At 35.5% G+C, this 16,932-nt stretch overlaps 3 long non-coding RNA genes across 13 annotated transcripts; 2 read left to right on the plus strand and 1 right to left on the minus strand.

Moving 5' to 3' along the window:
* Positions 1-2,435: 2,435 nt before the first annotated feature.
* LOC141363881 (uncharacterized) lies at positions 2,436-12,355 on the minus strand. Of its 10 annotated transcripts, XR_012369473.1 has the most exons (11): positions 11,935-12,355; positions 11,730-11,826; positions 7,124-7,194; positions 6,833-6,998; positions 4,969-5,028; positions 4,828-4,872; positions 4,000-4,077; positions 3,839-3,892; positions 3,434-3,602; positions 3,222-3,323; positions 2,437-2,575 (listed from the first exon to the last, which is right to left on the minus strand). It is a non-coding gene; the product is annotated as an uncharacterized lncRNA (long non-coding RNA). The 10 variants fall into 10 exon arrangements; XR_012369471.1 differs by having other exon boundaries at positions 2,436-2,575; positions 3,226-3,323; positions 11,730-12,354; XR_012369478.1 differs by lacking the exon at positions 7,124-7,194.
* Positions 2,569-6,982, plus strand: LOC141363882 (uncharacterized). 2 transcript variants are annotated; one of them, XR_012369481.1, is made up of 7 exons: positions 2,569-2,848; positions 3,473-3,575; positions 3,830-3,912; positions 4,017-4,095; positions 4,981-5,046; positions 5,921-6,009; positions 6,846-6,982. It is a non-coding gene; the product is annotated as an uncharacterized lncRNA (long non-coding RNA). The 2 variants fall into 2 exon arrangements; XR_012369480.1 differs by lacking the exon at positions 2,569-2,848 and having other exon boundaries at positions 3,436-3,575.
* Positions 11,289-13,991, plus strand: LOC129447159 (uncharacterized). Its single transcript, XR_012369479.1, has 2 exons — positions 11,289-11,361; positions 12,982-13,991. It is a non-coding gene; the product is annotated as an uncharacterized lncRNA (long non-coding RNA).
* The last annotated feature ends 2,941 nt before the right edge of the window (positions 13,992-16,932 follow it).

A 16,932-nucleotide genomic window follows, 5' to 3' on the forward strand; every position in this document is an offset into this window, starting at 1 on the left:
CATTGCCATAAAGAAAGATAAAGACAGCACTGCAAGCACTGCATAACATAAAAAGGGGAAAAAAAACAAAAGTAGAAATGTGAACATGATAGATGTCTAAAATATGTCTAACCATATAGCCCAAGAATAGATGATGCATATACTTTTAGAACATGTAAAAGAAATAAAAGCAAACACCTTGAACACACTTTGCTTACATGTTGGAATATCATACATCTTCAAGTTATTTTGGCAAAAATGGCATGTAACCAAATTCAAGGTTATTTAGGGTAGAAGTGGGTTACTCATAGCCGGACTATATTGGATCTATAGTTAGCAGTCATTTCAACGTCTCGGTTTTTGCTTGCTGGGGACAGGGCCGGATTAACCATACGGGCAACTGGGCAATTGCCCAGGGGCCCAAGACTTTGAAAGGGCCCAGGGCAGCAAGGGTACGAGCAAAATACTGTATCTGGTAATCTCCCGCACGCCGCTTTATATTAAACAAACATGGGCTTTTGCGCTGCAAAGAGAGACGCTGCGCTTATTACTTTGAACGTGAGTTGAGAGCGGGTGAGTCTCATGCGGACTGACCAATGAAGAGAGGGCCTCAGGTTAAGACCCTCTCCTCATTGGTCAGTCCGCATGAGGTGGGTCAAAGGTTCGCATAGCATTACGTGACGCAAGGCGTTGGTTCAACAGAAAAAACCGAGACACGGAAAAGCTAAGTGGGAGCGCGAAGCGGAAATTAAAAAAGGAAAAGGACATCAGAAACGCAGAAAATGTAAAGTATAAACAGCGGTGTAGTCTATGTGATACGCAGGTATCTGCGCGATCTGATCGGCGTATGAAATCAAATTACTATAGCGGCGCGAAAGTGACTGGGGAGCAGAGAACCCACAGGCGAGTGACAGCAAAGTAGCGCGAGAGCGATTCCAGTTATCACATGGAGAAATCTGCTTTGAATCGCTCTCGCGGTACTTTGACATCATCAAGAGGTCTGCTTAGCGCCACATGAAGTCGAACCTGCAGTGTAGCTGCTCACGCGACACTGTAAACAAACCAACCATGTGGAAAAGTGAACGAGTGAAGCAGTGCACAACATAAAATCCGGAGAGTTAACAACGCACGTAAGTAAACAACATTTAAATCATCAATCCAGTTTATTACTTTATCTGGAGGTAAGGCTCCAATAAAATAAAATAAGCCGGTGTTTATGTCCTGATGGTTTTAGCTGCCTTCCAGCATGTTTGCTTGTGCTTCACAGTGTTAAACTTACTTTCCCTGTGTTCATTTGTATATCTACGTTCAAGATGTAGCCTATATGATCTTAAACTTCTGTGAGAGAAATCATGTCTGCGTTTATGTTTAGTTCAGACTTCAAATTAAAGATCATTTTCTTCACTTTGGTTTGGGTGTCTAATATTAGGCTATATGCTGGTCTTGTAATAATAACTAAGTAAAAGCCTATTTTCATTTTTAGACAATGCTTGTATATGCAAAAAATAAGCTTTTTATATCAATGACTAGGGGTGGGAATCGCTTGGACCCTCATGAATCGATTCAGAATCGATTCTTGGGGTCCCGATTCGATTCAGAATCGATTCTTGACGTACTAATTTGCATATCTGTGACGTCATTACGTCACATTTGCTCTCAAAGCCAGGTTAATGTTTGCGCTTTTGCTACTAATCTCTGAACTGTTATATACTGTACTTTAATGCAACTATGAGATAAATAATGTCATTATTATATACATATATGTCCTGTTTCTGTTGTAAGACATTAAAACCAGTAAAAATATGTTAATCGGAATTAACTTCCACGAACTGACTAACGTTAAGCGTCTAGCATCATCATTATACAGTACACAGTGATTGGCAGTATTACTGTATTTATATAATGCAGCGGACCCAGTGACTGAATAACAAACTATGTGCATATTTTTACAGAAGTACCCAGATAGCACACGTACGTCTCAGATACGTATCTGCGAGGTAATCACTCAGATTTCCATTCCGTCTGGAAAACGTATTATAAAGGTCGTTTGCCCATATGAATTACGTATCTGAGACGTATGAGCCCAGCCGTTTTGAAGACGCTTTTAAGATCTTTTCAAGACGCTTGATATTTAGAATGATGTTAGCAGATGTTTCTAAGATATTTCCAAGATGTTTCTTAGATCTTTAAAAGATCTTTATAAGAGCTTTAATCAAGCTCTTTCTAAGATGTTTCTGAGAGCTTTAAAAGACGATTAAAGATCATTAAAAATAAATTGCTCTAAACTACATCTTCTACACAGTTATACACACATATTATTACAATATATCATTAACAACAATTAAAACAGTATTTTCAATAAAACAGGCAGTTGATTGCGTAAAATTTATTTAAATTAGACAAAAGAAAAACATTCATAACATGCATATTTACACGAGTGTATGCAAAAAAAAACAACGTTTTTCTATAACATACAAAGAAACACAATATCTTTAAATTAATCAAATGCTTCCTCGGGCAAAGAACATCTTGGAAGGAATTTCCGCGTCTCCTTCAGTGGTAGACGGACGGATTCTTCTTCTGCAGCAGCTGCATTCTAAAAGAAACCATTACAAAAAATAAGGAAAAATTAATTTTACAAACTATGTCATATGTTTTCTTTGTTTCCTCAATATAACTCTGATTAGAATGTCAAACAAAGATAAAATCATCCGTATTAATCGTCAGTATCGTGTATATTATTAATATGAGCGTCTTTGCGTTACATTCGTGCTTCACCATGCACTTATATCGACGTCGCAATGCAAAAGAAGAAGGGCAAGAAAGAAACCTGTCCTGGTCTGGCGATTTAAGGGAACATCTGTTTAAGGTATGTAGTAATAATACATTTTAATAATGCTGAGTGTGGGATCAGTTAACTAGAAATTTCGTTGATAATAAGCAATGTATATACAGTAACTAGCTAGTTCACGTTAGATATTTTATTCACGTGTCTGTGGTTATTTTAGGTTTTTGATAGTTAATTTCACTGATAGTTTGAGCCCGTGTAAAGCTGTAATTATTATTTTATTTAACATTATTATGTTTGCTGTCAAGACTGATATTTATTTATATATATTTATTGACGTTGATATGTAAACTTAACCTACTCAGTTGTACTTGACTAATGCAATAATGAAAGGTCCACCTGTTTAAGTAAATTGTGAAACATTTGAACATAACAACATTTGGACATAACATACACACATTGTTTCCGCCTGCATCAATTTAGTTGTATAGCTGCATTGCTGGTTAACACCTCTGGGCAGATTCTCCATGTTCTTCTTTTATGTGTAGCTGCTCACCTTAAACAGATACAGTACATTGAAGTAATGTTTAAAACAAATTAAGCCCTATAATATTGTTTATGTTTACAATAATTGGTAAAAAGTTTGATGGATAAAATGGTTCTTACCATTCTCTATATAAGCCCCTCTGTTAACTTTTGTTCAAGCCTGTCTAGATCTTTTATCAGTCTAGAAAGATGTTGGAGAAAAGACATCATCCTCTTCTATAATCTCCATCTGTAATTGGACTAACTGGACCAGTGAATGCAGGTGACTCCAAGATTGTCTCGTTTACAGCTGCAATATCAAAAAATAATTGAATTGAGGCTTTTTATATACATTTAGTATTTTTTATTAAAATTCATAATGAGCATATGTATACATTGATTTAAAACAGTACTCAAGACTGTAGATTTACTGTGAGGTTTTGAATGTTGGACAGATTATCAGACCTGCATCTGCCTCAGACATGTTGATGTTTAGCTAATGACGATTTTAAATACATTTATTTTTATTTTTTTTAGGCAACTTACTCTCCATTCGACCTTGCAGGTCACACCATGGTCTCAAGAGGGAAAAAGAGTGCTCTATGGATTGAACAGAAAAGGTAGTATTAAACAGTGTTATATATTTAAATGCCATGAACAATGCGTTTATGTTTTCTTCCTAATTATGTCAACAAATGCTCTTTTACCTTGCATGGTACTTTAGGAGAATCAAAACTCCAACCATCTGTATGAGGGTCTGGATGGATAAAGGATGCCCACTGGAGCTGGAAATGATGGATCAGGTCATTTTCATTTGTCACATTTACAAAGAAGCACACTCTATGGCTTGCATTACCCTGTCTGTGGCAAATACACTAGACAAAAGTATTGGGAGGCCTCATTCTAATAAACATGTTTATTTATTCCAGTGTTTCCAATCAAAACAAATATAAATGCTATACCATATAATACCACTACAAAGAGTTTTGTTTTTTCATTTTTGTTGCAACAGTTTTGTAAGTGCCTTTTTCTGTTCCGAAATGACTACAGCTTCTTGTACAAGTCATTGATAGGTTTAGGTGATGAGTTTTGGGCTAAAAACCTTAAAGTTAAGTTAAGGTCTGGGCTTTATTCAGACCAGTCAAAGTTCTTCCACACCAGACTGAATCACTCATTTTCTGTTTGAACCTTACTTTGTTTGTAGGGTCATTCTTAAGTTGGTATTGAAAAGGGCCCTGCCAAAACCCTTTGCTATAAATTTAGCATCAAACGGTTTTTCTAGAATATCATATGCTGTAGCATTAAGATTTGTGCTCATGGAAATAAGTAAAGTATTTAAACCTGTTTATTAGAAGGAGGCGTCGCAATAGTTATGTCTATATAGTTTATGTTTAACAAGCCAAAATAACCAGGGCTGCTTCTTTTTAAGAACTTTTGGGTATTTTTAAATCAGACAGAGGAATAACAGTCCTTAAATGTGTAATGTAATGCCATAATTTTGATCAAAACGTGAGGTCAGATTCTTGTTAACCTACTGTGTTCTTTCTTGATGGTTAGCCGAGTGTCCCAGGACAGAAAACCTGTTTCGTATGGATCAGAGTCAGACATTAACATCTAATATGTAATATCTAGTGATATGTTTTCTTAGATAATGCTGTGAACAAATGCTCTTTTACCTTGAATATTAGGTGGATCCACACTTGAACCATCTGTATGATGATCTGCACCCACTGGATCTGTAAATGGTGGAGCAGGTAAGTTTCACAAGTAAACAAACTCAAATCCTATTCAGACCATTCATGATTCCAGCAATAACCAAGTTTTCTTCTCACAATAAGACTGCATTTACATTGCAAATCTTAATGCACAGATCAGATTTTTTTTACTATATTCATTTTTTTTTCCTGCTCTTTTTATATTTACATAAGACACAATTCATATCTGATAACTGTTACAATAATTGCCAAAACTACAGTTTATATTAGTGTCATGATTTGCACTTGAGTTTTGTATCGACAGGGCCACTGCCAATTTAGGCATGTTTTAATTATGACACTTAAACAATTGTATATGTACATCGATAAAAGTTTTTGCAATCATGGAAACATAAGTGAATTGCAGACGGCATTCTTGTTTTACGAATGTAAAATGGCTGGAGTAGTGATGTCACTAGCTAGATTAATTTTCATTTGACCTCCCCCACAGAAAGACACAGCACATCATTATATCGTTGGCTCCGCCCACTGGTGTTCAGTCTAAAGTAGTAGTTGTTGACAATCATAAAGTTGTAAAAACAGTAAGATTGTGATGTCAGACAAACATTGTGCTGTTGCTGGCTGTGGGAAATTAGTGTCTTTGTAAGGGTCGCAAATAATTTGAAAATATTTATGTTTCAAAATATTGCCCCCCTACCATGAACTAAACTGGACTGTCGCAGAGACCAAGTGTAGTAAGGTACGGAGCGCTCACACTAGTCACACCAAACTTTGGAGGTAAAACATACTTTGGTATGATACAGTATGCATAGTGTGAGTACCCCATAATTTTACTGTAAACCATGCCGCTCTTTAGAGCTTACTTCTATGTATATTTAAAACATTCTTCATTCTCTTGTGATTATTTTTGCAGGTTTCTGAATTGATGTCAGATGCAAAGCAGAAGTTTATTTTCTTCCAGTTTGGCTTCATTGTGGAAAAATGCTGGAAACTAAAATGCAGGTGACATTCTTTTGTTTATTGAAGCTATGACAAATAATTTGTCTGTTTAGTTAATGTTTTATACAGTGTAACTGTTCCTAAACATTGTTCCTCGAGGTCCTCTGCTATTCACATTTTGTATGTCTTCCTTATTTAACACACCTTATTCAAATCATCAGCTCATTAGTAGAGATCTTCATGAACTGAACTGAGGCTGTGTCCAAATGTTCACACTTGTTGTCTTTGCACTAGACTACTATGACGTTTTTTTTGTATTTGGCCTAAGTATTTTAGTGGGCGTGAAGATCCCAAGCGTGCATGTAGAATTAACATCCGATGGGACACACTTAGCATGCGTAAAAATTTAAATCCAGATAGTGCCAGCAATTTGCACCAAAACGTATTTGTGTTTTATTAACTACTTTAAATTTATATTTACCATTTTTAAGTTTTTCTGTAAATAAAATGAACACTCTGAAATGAACATTTGCTTATATCAAACTTTTAGATGCAGAATTCTTTGCTCCTGTAAAAAAGCTCTTGGTTTTGAGTATGTAGCTTTATTAAAGTGTATTATTTATTCAGTAGTCCCTAAATAAACAACACAATGTTGCAGTTGCAGATGTTTCACAAAATACATAACAATAATGCAGAAATGTAGAAATGTTAACATACAATTAAAAGTCTCATGCTTTACATCCAGAACATGATGCACGATGGGATGCACAAAGTGATATTTGGACGCAGCCTCAGTCTGTCAGATCAAAGAGACATACAGAATTCATAGAGCAGTGGGACTCCATGAACAGAGTTGAGAACCACTGCTGTAACTCATTATGCTTACCTGACTCATGCAGAATTCTGGCCTGGTGTTTGGTCCACCCTTTCTCTGGCTTGTGTCTCCGTCTCCATCATCATTATACTCTTGTCAGTGTTATAGTATTGTCGTCTGCGTACCAGGACTTTGTTTCTCAGCTGTCCCTTCTCCTTCAAGCTACATTTTTGTCAAGCTGCAACAAGTTGGAATACATAATTATTAACGTTTAAGGATTTTGATGTATGAAATATGTAACAAAAGCAAAAAATGTACAGACATTCTTTTAAGAAATTTCCTTTTTGTTGTTTGTTTACTGACCTTTCAACCATATTGCATTTAAAATTGATCATCATACCTTTGGTCTACTGTTAACAGACTACTGTAGAAAACTTTGAATAAAGTAAAAAAAAAGAGAAAAAATTATAAATGCTGAATGTGTCTCATCTTAAATACATTGTTGTTGTTTTTTTCATTGAATTTGGATGTTTTGATGATTTAAGGAAAATTTACGTATGGATGTTTTAATTCAGAGTTTGTTAATGACACTTAATCATTTACAAACATTTAAAAAGGTTTATTACAATACTAATTGATAATATTAAATTAATGTAATAATCTTGTTTTGTTACACCCTAAATCACTGAGCGCACAAACGCTACCCCAGTTACAAGCATGGATGGTTGACTTCATGCAGACATGCGCAGACATCGAAGTACCGCGAGAGTGATTCAAAAGCCCACGAAACAGTGTAATCACGCGGTACTGTGACGTCATGCTGGTTAACGCTAAGCCACGTGAAGCGCCCGGACACAAGGGCTGCACTAATCTTTGGGCTGGAGTAGCCTCCCAGCTAACAATTTTTGGTTCCCAAAACGTTCCCCTAACGTTAGTTTTTGGTTCTCAAAACGTTCCCCTAACGTTAGTTTTTGGTTCCCATAACGTTATTTTCCAAGGTTTGTTTTTGGTTAGCCAGGAAAGTTTTCTTTACAGAAATAGAACGTTATTTTTAGGTTATTTTAACGTTTTCCTAACGTTAGGAGAACGTTCTCCCAACGTTAGGAGAACGTTAGAATAACGCTAGGAGAACGTTAGAATAACGTTAGGAGAACGTTAAAAAAACCTAAAAATAACGTTCTATTTCTGTAAAGAAAACTTTCCGTGCTAACCAAAAACAAACCTTGGAAAATAACGTTATGGGAACCAAAAACTAACGTTAGGGGAACGTTTTGAGAACCAAAAACTAACGTTAGGAGAACGTTAGAATAACGTTAGGAGAACGTTAGAATAACGTTAGGAGAACGTTCTCCTAACGTTAGGAAAACGTTAAAATAACCTAAAAACAACGTTCTATTTCTGTAAAGAAAACTTTCCTGGCTAACCAAAAACAAACCCCGGAAAATGCACAGCTGACATGGAGTGAAAATGATCTCACCAGGGCGCGAGGGCGCGTTGCCGCGGCTCCGTGCACGCACTGACAGAGCGCGCAAGACTCCAGCCTCAGTGAAGAAGTGAAGGCTTACCAAAGTACGGCACGTCTATTAGTACATCCCATGCTGTGTTTTGGTTGGTTTTTATCTATCATATCTATCTAAAATAAGTAAAACACATTTCCGTATAAGGAGGAATAAAATAATTTATTTAATACAAAATCTATAATAATTAAATTATGCTATTACTGGAAAAAATGTCTATTAAAATATTATACCATTATATAACACAGGTTATTTTATATAAAAATACCTCAACACATCACATATTATGTATTTAGATAACATTATATTTTATCAAATATATAATAGTGACTTCAACACAATAAAGAAGAGTTAAAACAGATATTTATTGAAAATATATAAACATGTAATTCTCTTTAGTTTAACAGACTTTACAGCAGCCGCCTCTCCATTATTAAGTAACAACAATCAGCATCTCTCTCTCAGTTTTTACAATAATCAAAAGCTTCTAACTTCATATTCTCTTCATGGAAATAATTAAAATATATTTTCGTTTTCACATATTTAAGCTACTAATGAAGAAACAAAAAAGAAATCGCTAGAATGATATACTCTGAAGTTAAAACGCAATGAGAAATAAATCAGTCACTTTAGGTTAAAAGATCTTACCACAGTTAGTCGGCTATCCGTTTTTACAACAATAAAAAGTTTCTAACATTATATTCTCCTCAAATTCTCCTCAAATCGATTGGAAATCACTCGTATATATATTTCTTCTCACATATTTAAGTTACTAAATCAAGAAAGAGACAAAAGAACCGCTAAAATAATGTTAGTCTCTGAGGTAAAAACGAAAGGACCGTTATTTTTTAAATTAACGACTTTTCCTGAGCACAAGATAAAGCGGGTACTCGTGAAGAAGGCGGTAAGCTCGTGCAGACAAGCACGCGCATATTAGACGTGCACACTAAAGGAATAATGGGTTTAATTATGCATTCACTTCATTTCCTAAAAAAAAACATAACCAAAATATAACCATTAGAGAACGTTATGTATAAGTTATTTTTAGGTTATTTTATGGTTCCAGAAAACCAAAAAATAACCAAAAAATAACGTTCTGTATAAGTTATTTTTAGGTTATTTAAAAATAACCACCCTGCAACGTTATGGGAACGTTATTTTATGGTTCCAAAAAAAGAACCAAAAAATAACCAAAAAATAACGTTCTGTATAAGTTATTTTTAGGTTATTTTAAAAATAACCACCCTGCAACGTTATGGGAACGTTATTTTATGGTTCCAAAAAAAGAACCAAAAAAGAACCAAAAAATAACGTTCTGTATAAGTTATTTTTAGGTTATTTTAAAAATAACCACCCTGCAACGTTATGGGAACGTTATTTTATGGTTCCAAAAAAAAAAGAACCAAAAAAGAACCAAAAAATAACGTTCTGTATAAGTTATTTTTAGGTTATTTTAAAAATAACCACCCTGCAACGTTATGGGAACGTTATTTTATGGTTCCAAAAAAAGAACCAAAAAATAACCAAAAAATAACGTTCTGTATAAGTTATTTTTAGGTTATTTTAAAAATAACCACCCTGCAACGTTATGGGAACGTTATTTTATGGTTCCAAAAAAATAACCAAAAAATAACCAAAAAATAACGTTCTGTATAAGTTATTTTTAGGTTATTTAAAAATAACCACCCTACAACGTTATGGGAACGTTAGTTTATGGTTGCAAAAAATAAAACCTAAAAATAACGTTCCCAGAACGTTAGTTTTTGGTTCCCAAAAAAATAACCAAAATATAACCAAAAACTAACGTTAGGGGAACGTTCTGTGTTTGCTGGGCTGTGGCTTACGTGTCTCGTCGCAGAACGATTTATTTCTCTTTTTCACCTCGATCTTTGGCCTCTTGTGATTTAACAAAACCAACATGTGAAGTTACAACGCTGACGAAGGAGTTTAATCAGTAACGTTAGAGGTAAGTAACCAACTTTATGTTATGCATGTAACGTTAGTGGATCTACAGATTGATTGTCGTATATGATCATTATTTTTTTGGTTTGTTTGTTTGTTTGTAACGTTTATCAATGCAAGCCAAAATCGAGCTGCAAATCCTAAAGGCAAGGCACGTTGAACATGTAACGTTAACCGCTTTTCTCAGCGGTTGTGGGGTAAACATTAGCTAAGTTAGCCTAGACCAGCCCCTGTTTAACTTAAAGTTACTTGAGTTATAAAATGTATCAATCTTTCCGCCCGACTTGCTTGGAGTAAGTTAACGTTATGTAAACGACCTGTAATCACAAGAAGCCTTAAAGTTTTATAGCGAAGTGGTTTGATAATTGAGTTAATATTTTATCAGTTGTATTAGCTATAAAGTTATTTATATCTGTGAATTAATTCGTATTTTTATCAGTTTCTAACAACACATACATGACAAAAGGCTGACGTAACGTTAATAACGTTAAGTTACTTACCAACACGAACAAACTGACAGACAAATTAACTTAAAGCCAACAATTACAAAAAAAAAAAAAAACATATTATAAATGAAAATAAACGTTATGTTTACGAATTATATTATTTACATGCTAATAATGATGTTAAATGCGAAGAAAATGTTGAAGTGTGCCTGAGGAAATAACGGTAAAATGATGAAAATGGCGCTCACATGACGTAGGAATGGCCTCGCGACCACTGTCTATGCTCGTGACCAGCTCGCGCTTGCGCGACAGAAGGGTTAACTTCCTGCTCCAACCTGCAATTTGAATGCAGGGATAATAACAAATAACCAAAGTTTAATAATATTGCTGGGTTTTTTATAATGCTTAATAAATGATGCGTGTAAATTTACACATTTATTACGTCACTGACATTGTTTTTTATTGCGTTTATTTCTTTTATATTGATTGAAAATTAAAACCTTATTTAATTTACCTAAAATTTGTTTGTGTTTAACACTGATTTATGTTTTTTTCTGTTTAATATTAGTGTGTCCTGGTAAACGTGTGCTTGGAAACATGCAGATTACAGAGCCGACCTTGAGGCTATTTTTTTGCATGACATCCACTGATGGATAATCTGTTTACCTAAAAACAGGTAATGTATAAACATTGCAAATATGAATTCACAATTATATAACTTCACAAATATTAAATATTATTTACAATTATTATTAATGATGTACATATTAAATGACATGTTCAGTTGTTATGTTAAGTTATTTGAAGGATATGCATGGTAGATCAATTAGATTATCTCTCTCACTAGCTATAAGCAGCATGCTATATAAATGTTCCACTTAAAGGTTTAGCGGAGGATTTTCTCGAATTTTAGAAAAGAAACGCCGTCTCCGCTTTTTTTTGCGCAACACTCCAGATTGACAACAAGGAGGACCAATAGTCTTGATGATCCACCCGGAAAACCTCAATTCTCTGCAATACCTTTAATGTTTAATGCTCTTTTACCTTGATTGTTAGGGTGGTGTTCATACAAAGCAACTTATTGTTCATCTGCTTGAGAGAAAGTTACTGCTGGGGCTCTCCTGCTAAGGTTGTCTTAATTCTAAAAAGAAATTAAGTCATTTAGGCTTAGGTCATAGCAAGTTTTGAATGAATGACTTTACAATCTGTTTTAATAATGTTTATTTACAATGTATTTTATTCCACTTACCTGAATCGTGCAGAGGCTTGATGTTTAGTCCACCGGTTGTCTTCTCCAACCTCTGAGTGAAGCCACCACGAGTGGTCGTGTTAACCAATTTTTTTATCTTAGTGCACATTGTGTCTACATAGTCTAAACGCTTAATAAACTGATAACGTGTAAGGTCATTTAAATGCATAAAACGGTTTTCTTTTATAGGGTAAAGCCCATAAATGGCAAAAACTGATTGGCGCAGGTAGTTTTTTGCTCTTAACCCAGATTTTAGCGTCTTTTTGCCGTTTCGTATGTGCGTATGTCTCCACATGTGATAGATAAACTTCACAAATAAAAGTAAATTAAAACGCTTGAAACATGTTAATGTCATAAGCTGATTTTTATAATATCAGCTGTGAAAGTGCAGGCCAAAAATCTTCCTTCACATGTAGATAAGGTAATGAATTATTTGGTCACTGTTTCCGTCACTGGTGCAAAATAACTGCCCTAGAGAACATGAAGAATAGCCAAAACTGTGGTATTGCGCTAGCCCTAAAAATTTGAGAATCTTGATGTTTCTAACACTTGGTACAACCGCTTAGTAGGCATGGGCCGGTATAAGATTCTGGCGGTATGATTACCTTTAGCAAAAATACCACGGTTTTACAGTTTTGCTGTATTGCCATTGCTACACTAAAATTTGTTATTTTTAAATGCCAGGTAAAAATAAAGCCTTTAAATTATATTATATATAATATTTTCAAAATGTATATAACATGTAAACATCAAATCAATCACATGACTTAATGATTAAATGAATTTTGTATAAATACAGTTCATACCTTGGAGACGGTATCACAGACCATTTTAGTGGTTTTGTAACCTTGACTGTTTAAAACCTCGGTATACCTTAAAACCGGTAACCTACCGCATGGTATCTATTATTTAGGTGGTTGACAGGTCTGTTTGCATGTTATTGTATTGGTAATAATTTATTGTTTATAGTCCAATATTGATTGTGAGAATTATTTCAATTTCCTTAAAAATGTTCTAACATCTTTTTCCTTTCTTTTCTTAATGCAGCACTTCAGGAGAAACCTGCCTGTGATCTGCTAAGATGCACAGATTCAACTCTGGCCCATTGTCATCCCAACACCTTATCTGCCATCAGTTTCGTTTAGTGTCGATCTATTGCAAAAGTTCTTATAAACTTTAAATGAGACTTTGTGTTAAGCAGGGGTTTCCAAACTTTTAATTTCACAACATATTAAGCCCAGGATACACAGCAGGATTTTTGCAATCCAATAGACCTTATCACACTGTGTGACAAGAATTGTTTAAACTTTAGCAGTAGACTGTCGATGAAGACACCTATTGCATCTGAGGCTGCGACATCCGTCATCAGCATGCGCTAGTGGTAAACAAATACAGGTATGCAGGTCGTAGAAGCAAACACGTTGTTGATGTGCGTTGATCATGCTGAACTTCTTACACTGTCATAAAACTATCGTAGGTGTCTTTGGTCCCAGGACTGGGAAAACAGACGTCTTTAAACCTCTCACACTGTATGAGATAGGACCACCAATTAAGAGCCACGATCACAGAAATCTCCACGATTGTTTCACGATTGGTAATCTTTCATCTGGGACAGCCAAAAATCGTGCCGTGTATTATGGGCTTTAGACATGTGTAATCTTATAGTATATCAAAACCATTGCTAATAATTAATTGGACAAACCATCACTACAATGCAACACTCGCTATCTTACGGTGCGACCCACAAGTGGGTCTTCACCCACAGCTTAAAAACCCTGAGTATGAGTAAGAGTATGTTGTATTGTAATTAAAGTCACATCTAAGTGTTATGGAGCAGTTTGTCATTATATTCACAGTATTACATGGTTCTTTCAGCAGTTTCTACGTTACAATGCTCTTAAAGTGTCCTGATCAGCTTTGGGTCTTGTGAAGTAATGTAATGAGAATGTGATCAATAGCTTTGCAGTATTTTTGGTTAAACATTTTATTCAAATTTGGTAAACAATCTAGTCAATATAATTCATGCTGTGATGCTGGATTAAACCTGGTCAAATGAATGTGTATTGTGTTTTCAATTTTTTATGAGGTTTCTTCATCTATATATAAACATTAAAGTTAAAAGTTTCAACCTTAGATATATAACTGTTGACAAACACACTTAATATGAGTCACACCCAGTAATTATACTAAGCAGGAATTGCAGAAAGCATTAAAGCAGGGTCACCTTAAGATAATCAGCTTGTTGGCAATTGTTTTATTTATTTAAATGTATAACTTTTTTCATTTCAGACTGATACAACAGTCAGAGGGGCAGTGGCTGTTGGCAATGATGTTCCTGTGTGTTTTGTATTTGTTAATATTTTGTAGTCAGAAAGAGTATGAGATCACCTTTTCTTGTGCATGGTGCTTTATCTAAGTGCCTTTTTAACGTTTTGGACTAAACGCAAAATGTCTATATTGCTTTTTTGTTATACGTGATATGGGCTTTTATATTTAATTATATTTTTGCTTCAAAATTAATGCCAACCCTTAAAAACCCGTTAACTATATTTTTAAAACAATTAAACAAGACATTTATTTAAAAAATGAAATGAGTTGGAGGTCTTTGCTGATTCGTCTGCGTTTGATCGGATTCAAGACCAAACGGAGATGCACTGCAGGCAGGTAGGATTTAGAATTTTTTTAAGATCTTAAATACGTCTTGTAGAGATATGGAAGACGCATTATTTAAAGACGATCGTCAGCAGATGTAAAGATCTTTACAAGACGTATCTGAGACGTACGTGTGCTATCTGGGTATATTCATGTTATATCTAAACAGTCAGCGGATGGTTTTGGGCAGGGGTGTCCAATACGTCGATTGCAAAGGCAATGCCGGTAGATCACACATAACTGCTGCTCCACGCGCGAAATTGTCATTATGGTCTTTTAGAGTAATTGTGAAACACGCAGGTCTTTTTGAGTTGCTGCGCCTTATGTCTCAAATGTGTTTTGCCAGGCCACTGCAGATCAGTCGTTTTTAACTTCCACAATTAACAAGGATGCGCATTCTTGTCTCACGCAGGAGAGACGCGCACGGTGTCTGTGTGTGAGCGAGCAAACGAGAGAGGGAGAGAGGCAGCGTAGCGCTGATTTGTATGCTTCTGATACTGTTGTAATTTTCTCGAGTTTGTTTCAATAAACCGCATCTCCGCTATTTTAAGGAGTACTCGACATGTACTCAAGGATTTTTTAAAAACTCCTCAAAAAGAATAGAGATATATGCAGTATAGTCATACAAGCATTTAAAGTGTTCTTTCTCTTCTGCTCTTGTAAGCTCAGCTATGTGCTCGTGCAGACAGTGCGCGCTCTCTTACGTTATCCGTCCGTGTGCATCACCACTCCGCCAGTTGAGTTCCGCCTTTTGGTTCTGATAACGTCACGTTATTATTTGTAAAATAACATATAAGAATCGATTCTTGACATTTGTGAATCGATTCAGAATCGGCCCACGTCCGAATCGCGATTCATCTAAGAATCGATTTTTTGTCCCACCCCTATCAATGACTATGCAAATTAGAGTTAATCCATGGTCATCTTAAATGTGTATTAATTAAAAAGTTCTGTTAAGTCAGATTCCGTCAACGACGAGGACAACTCAGCTAAATGAGCCTGGACTTTTCTACACCGCCAGTTTATGTTCACAGCCCAGAGATTATACAGATGCTGATGTGTTTTGTTTTCATAGCATCATATGTGAGTGAATGTCTTTGATAGGGGACATAGTAGTGCATTTGTATGAGCATTTAAATATTTGTAAATCAAAATACACCTGATGACAGTTAGAATTTTAAGTATTGAGTATATGTACTGTATAATACAGTAATATATTCTGTATATGACCATATTATGGTGATCCTGGGGTCGTGATGATGGGGCCCTTGAATATTGTTGCCCAGGGTATAACAAAGTGTTAATCTGGCCCTGGCTGGGGATGTTTCTGTCTGTTAGAGAAAGTCAAGATTCACCTGGGAGCAATTTACCAATTCAGGACATATTTAGAAAAAATGTCTAATGGAAATGTATAGAAATATGTTTGATGATACCCTGTATTTTGACAACATGTTCAACCATTTTGCATGTAAAGACTTATACTATGAACTAATGCCTAAATGTTGTGTGGAGTGAGACTATTCAACAGAGACCCATTATAATACATTTTGATCAACATGACATAAGCAACTGATAATGTAGGAAAAAGCAGAGAATTGTACATAATCATTTGCATGGATGTACCAAAGCATTTGCAACTTGTTCAGAGAAATGAGAAACTGCTTTTTTGATGTGCACAAGTGACACAATGATGTGAGAAATGAACAAGTAGTTTTGAGAATTTCAATTCTGATCTGAGAATTGTACCAAAGCGACTGAGAAAAACTGTAAACATTGTGTGACTGTGAACATTAAAACATGACATTGTCATAACGTTTAAAAATGGTAAAATGTAACATTCCTCTAACGTTAAGACAACACAAAAACGTTCTTAGAACGTCAAGAAAACTGGACACTTTTAACGTTGGCAGAACGTTTTTGGGAACGTTAAAAACTTTCAGGGAACGTTCTTAGAACTTTTTTCTGTTAGCTGGGCAGCTGTCAATATAGCTCCACCCCTGGTTGGATCCCTTTAGCTTCCTTCCTTGTTTTAGCAATGCTGTTTTGTGCTTTCGGTTATTCAATCTCATGATGATAGCTGATTTGTCGCTGTCTTTGCTCCGGGAAAGAGGGTGGCATGCCTCGATGTTATTAGGATCCATTTCAATCCCTTTGGATTGAAGAAAAGTAACCACCTGTTGCTCCACGGAGCTGACATCCTGCTCATGGGGCTCCCCCGCATTATCAGCGGTCACTGCTCTGGCATATGACCGAGGTTTAAGCGCCGATCTTTCTCAGCGTTCTGGATCCGGAGAGCCTTCACCTCCTCCACCAGGTCTAAGATGGATTTCTGCTGCAATTTGCCAG

The sequence above is a fragment of the Misgurnus anguillicaudatus genome, chromosome 5 (assembly GCF_027580225.2).
Source record: "Misgurnus anguillicaudatus chromosome 5, ASM2758022v2, whole genome shotgun sequence".
Taxonomy (NCBI): domain Eukaryota; kingdom Metazoa; phylum Chordata; class Actinopteri; order Cypriniformes; family Cobitidae; genus Misgurnus; species Misgurnus anguillicaudatus.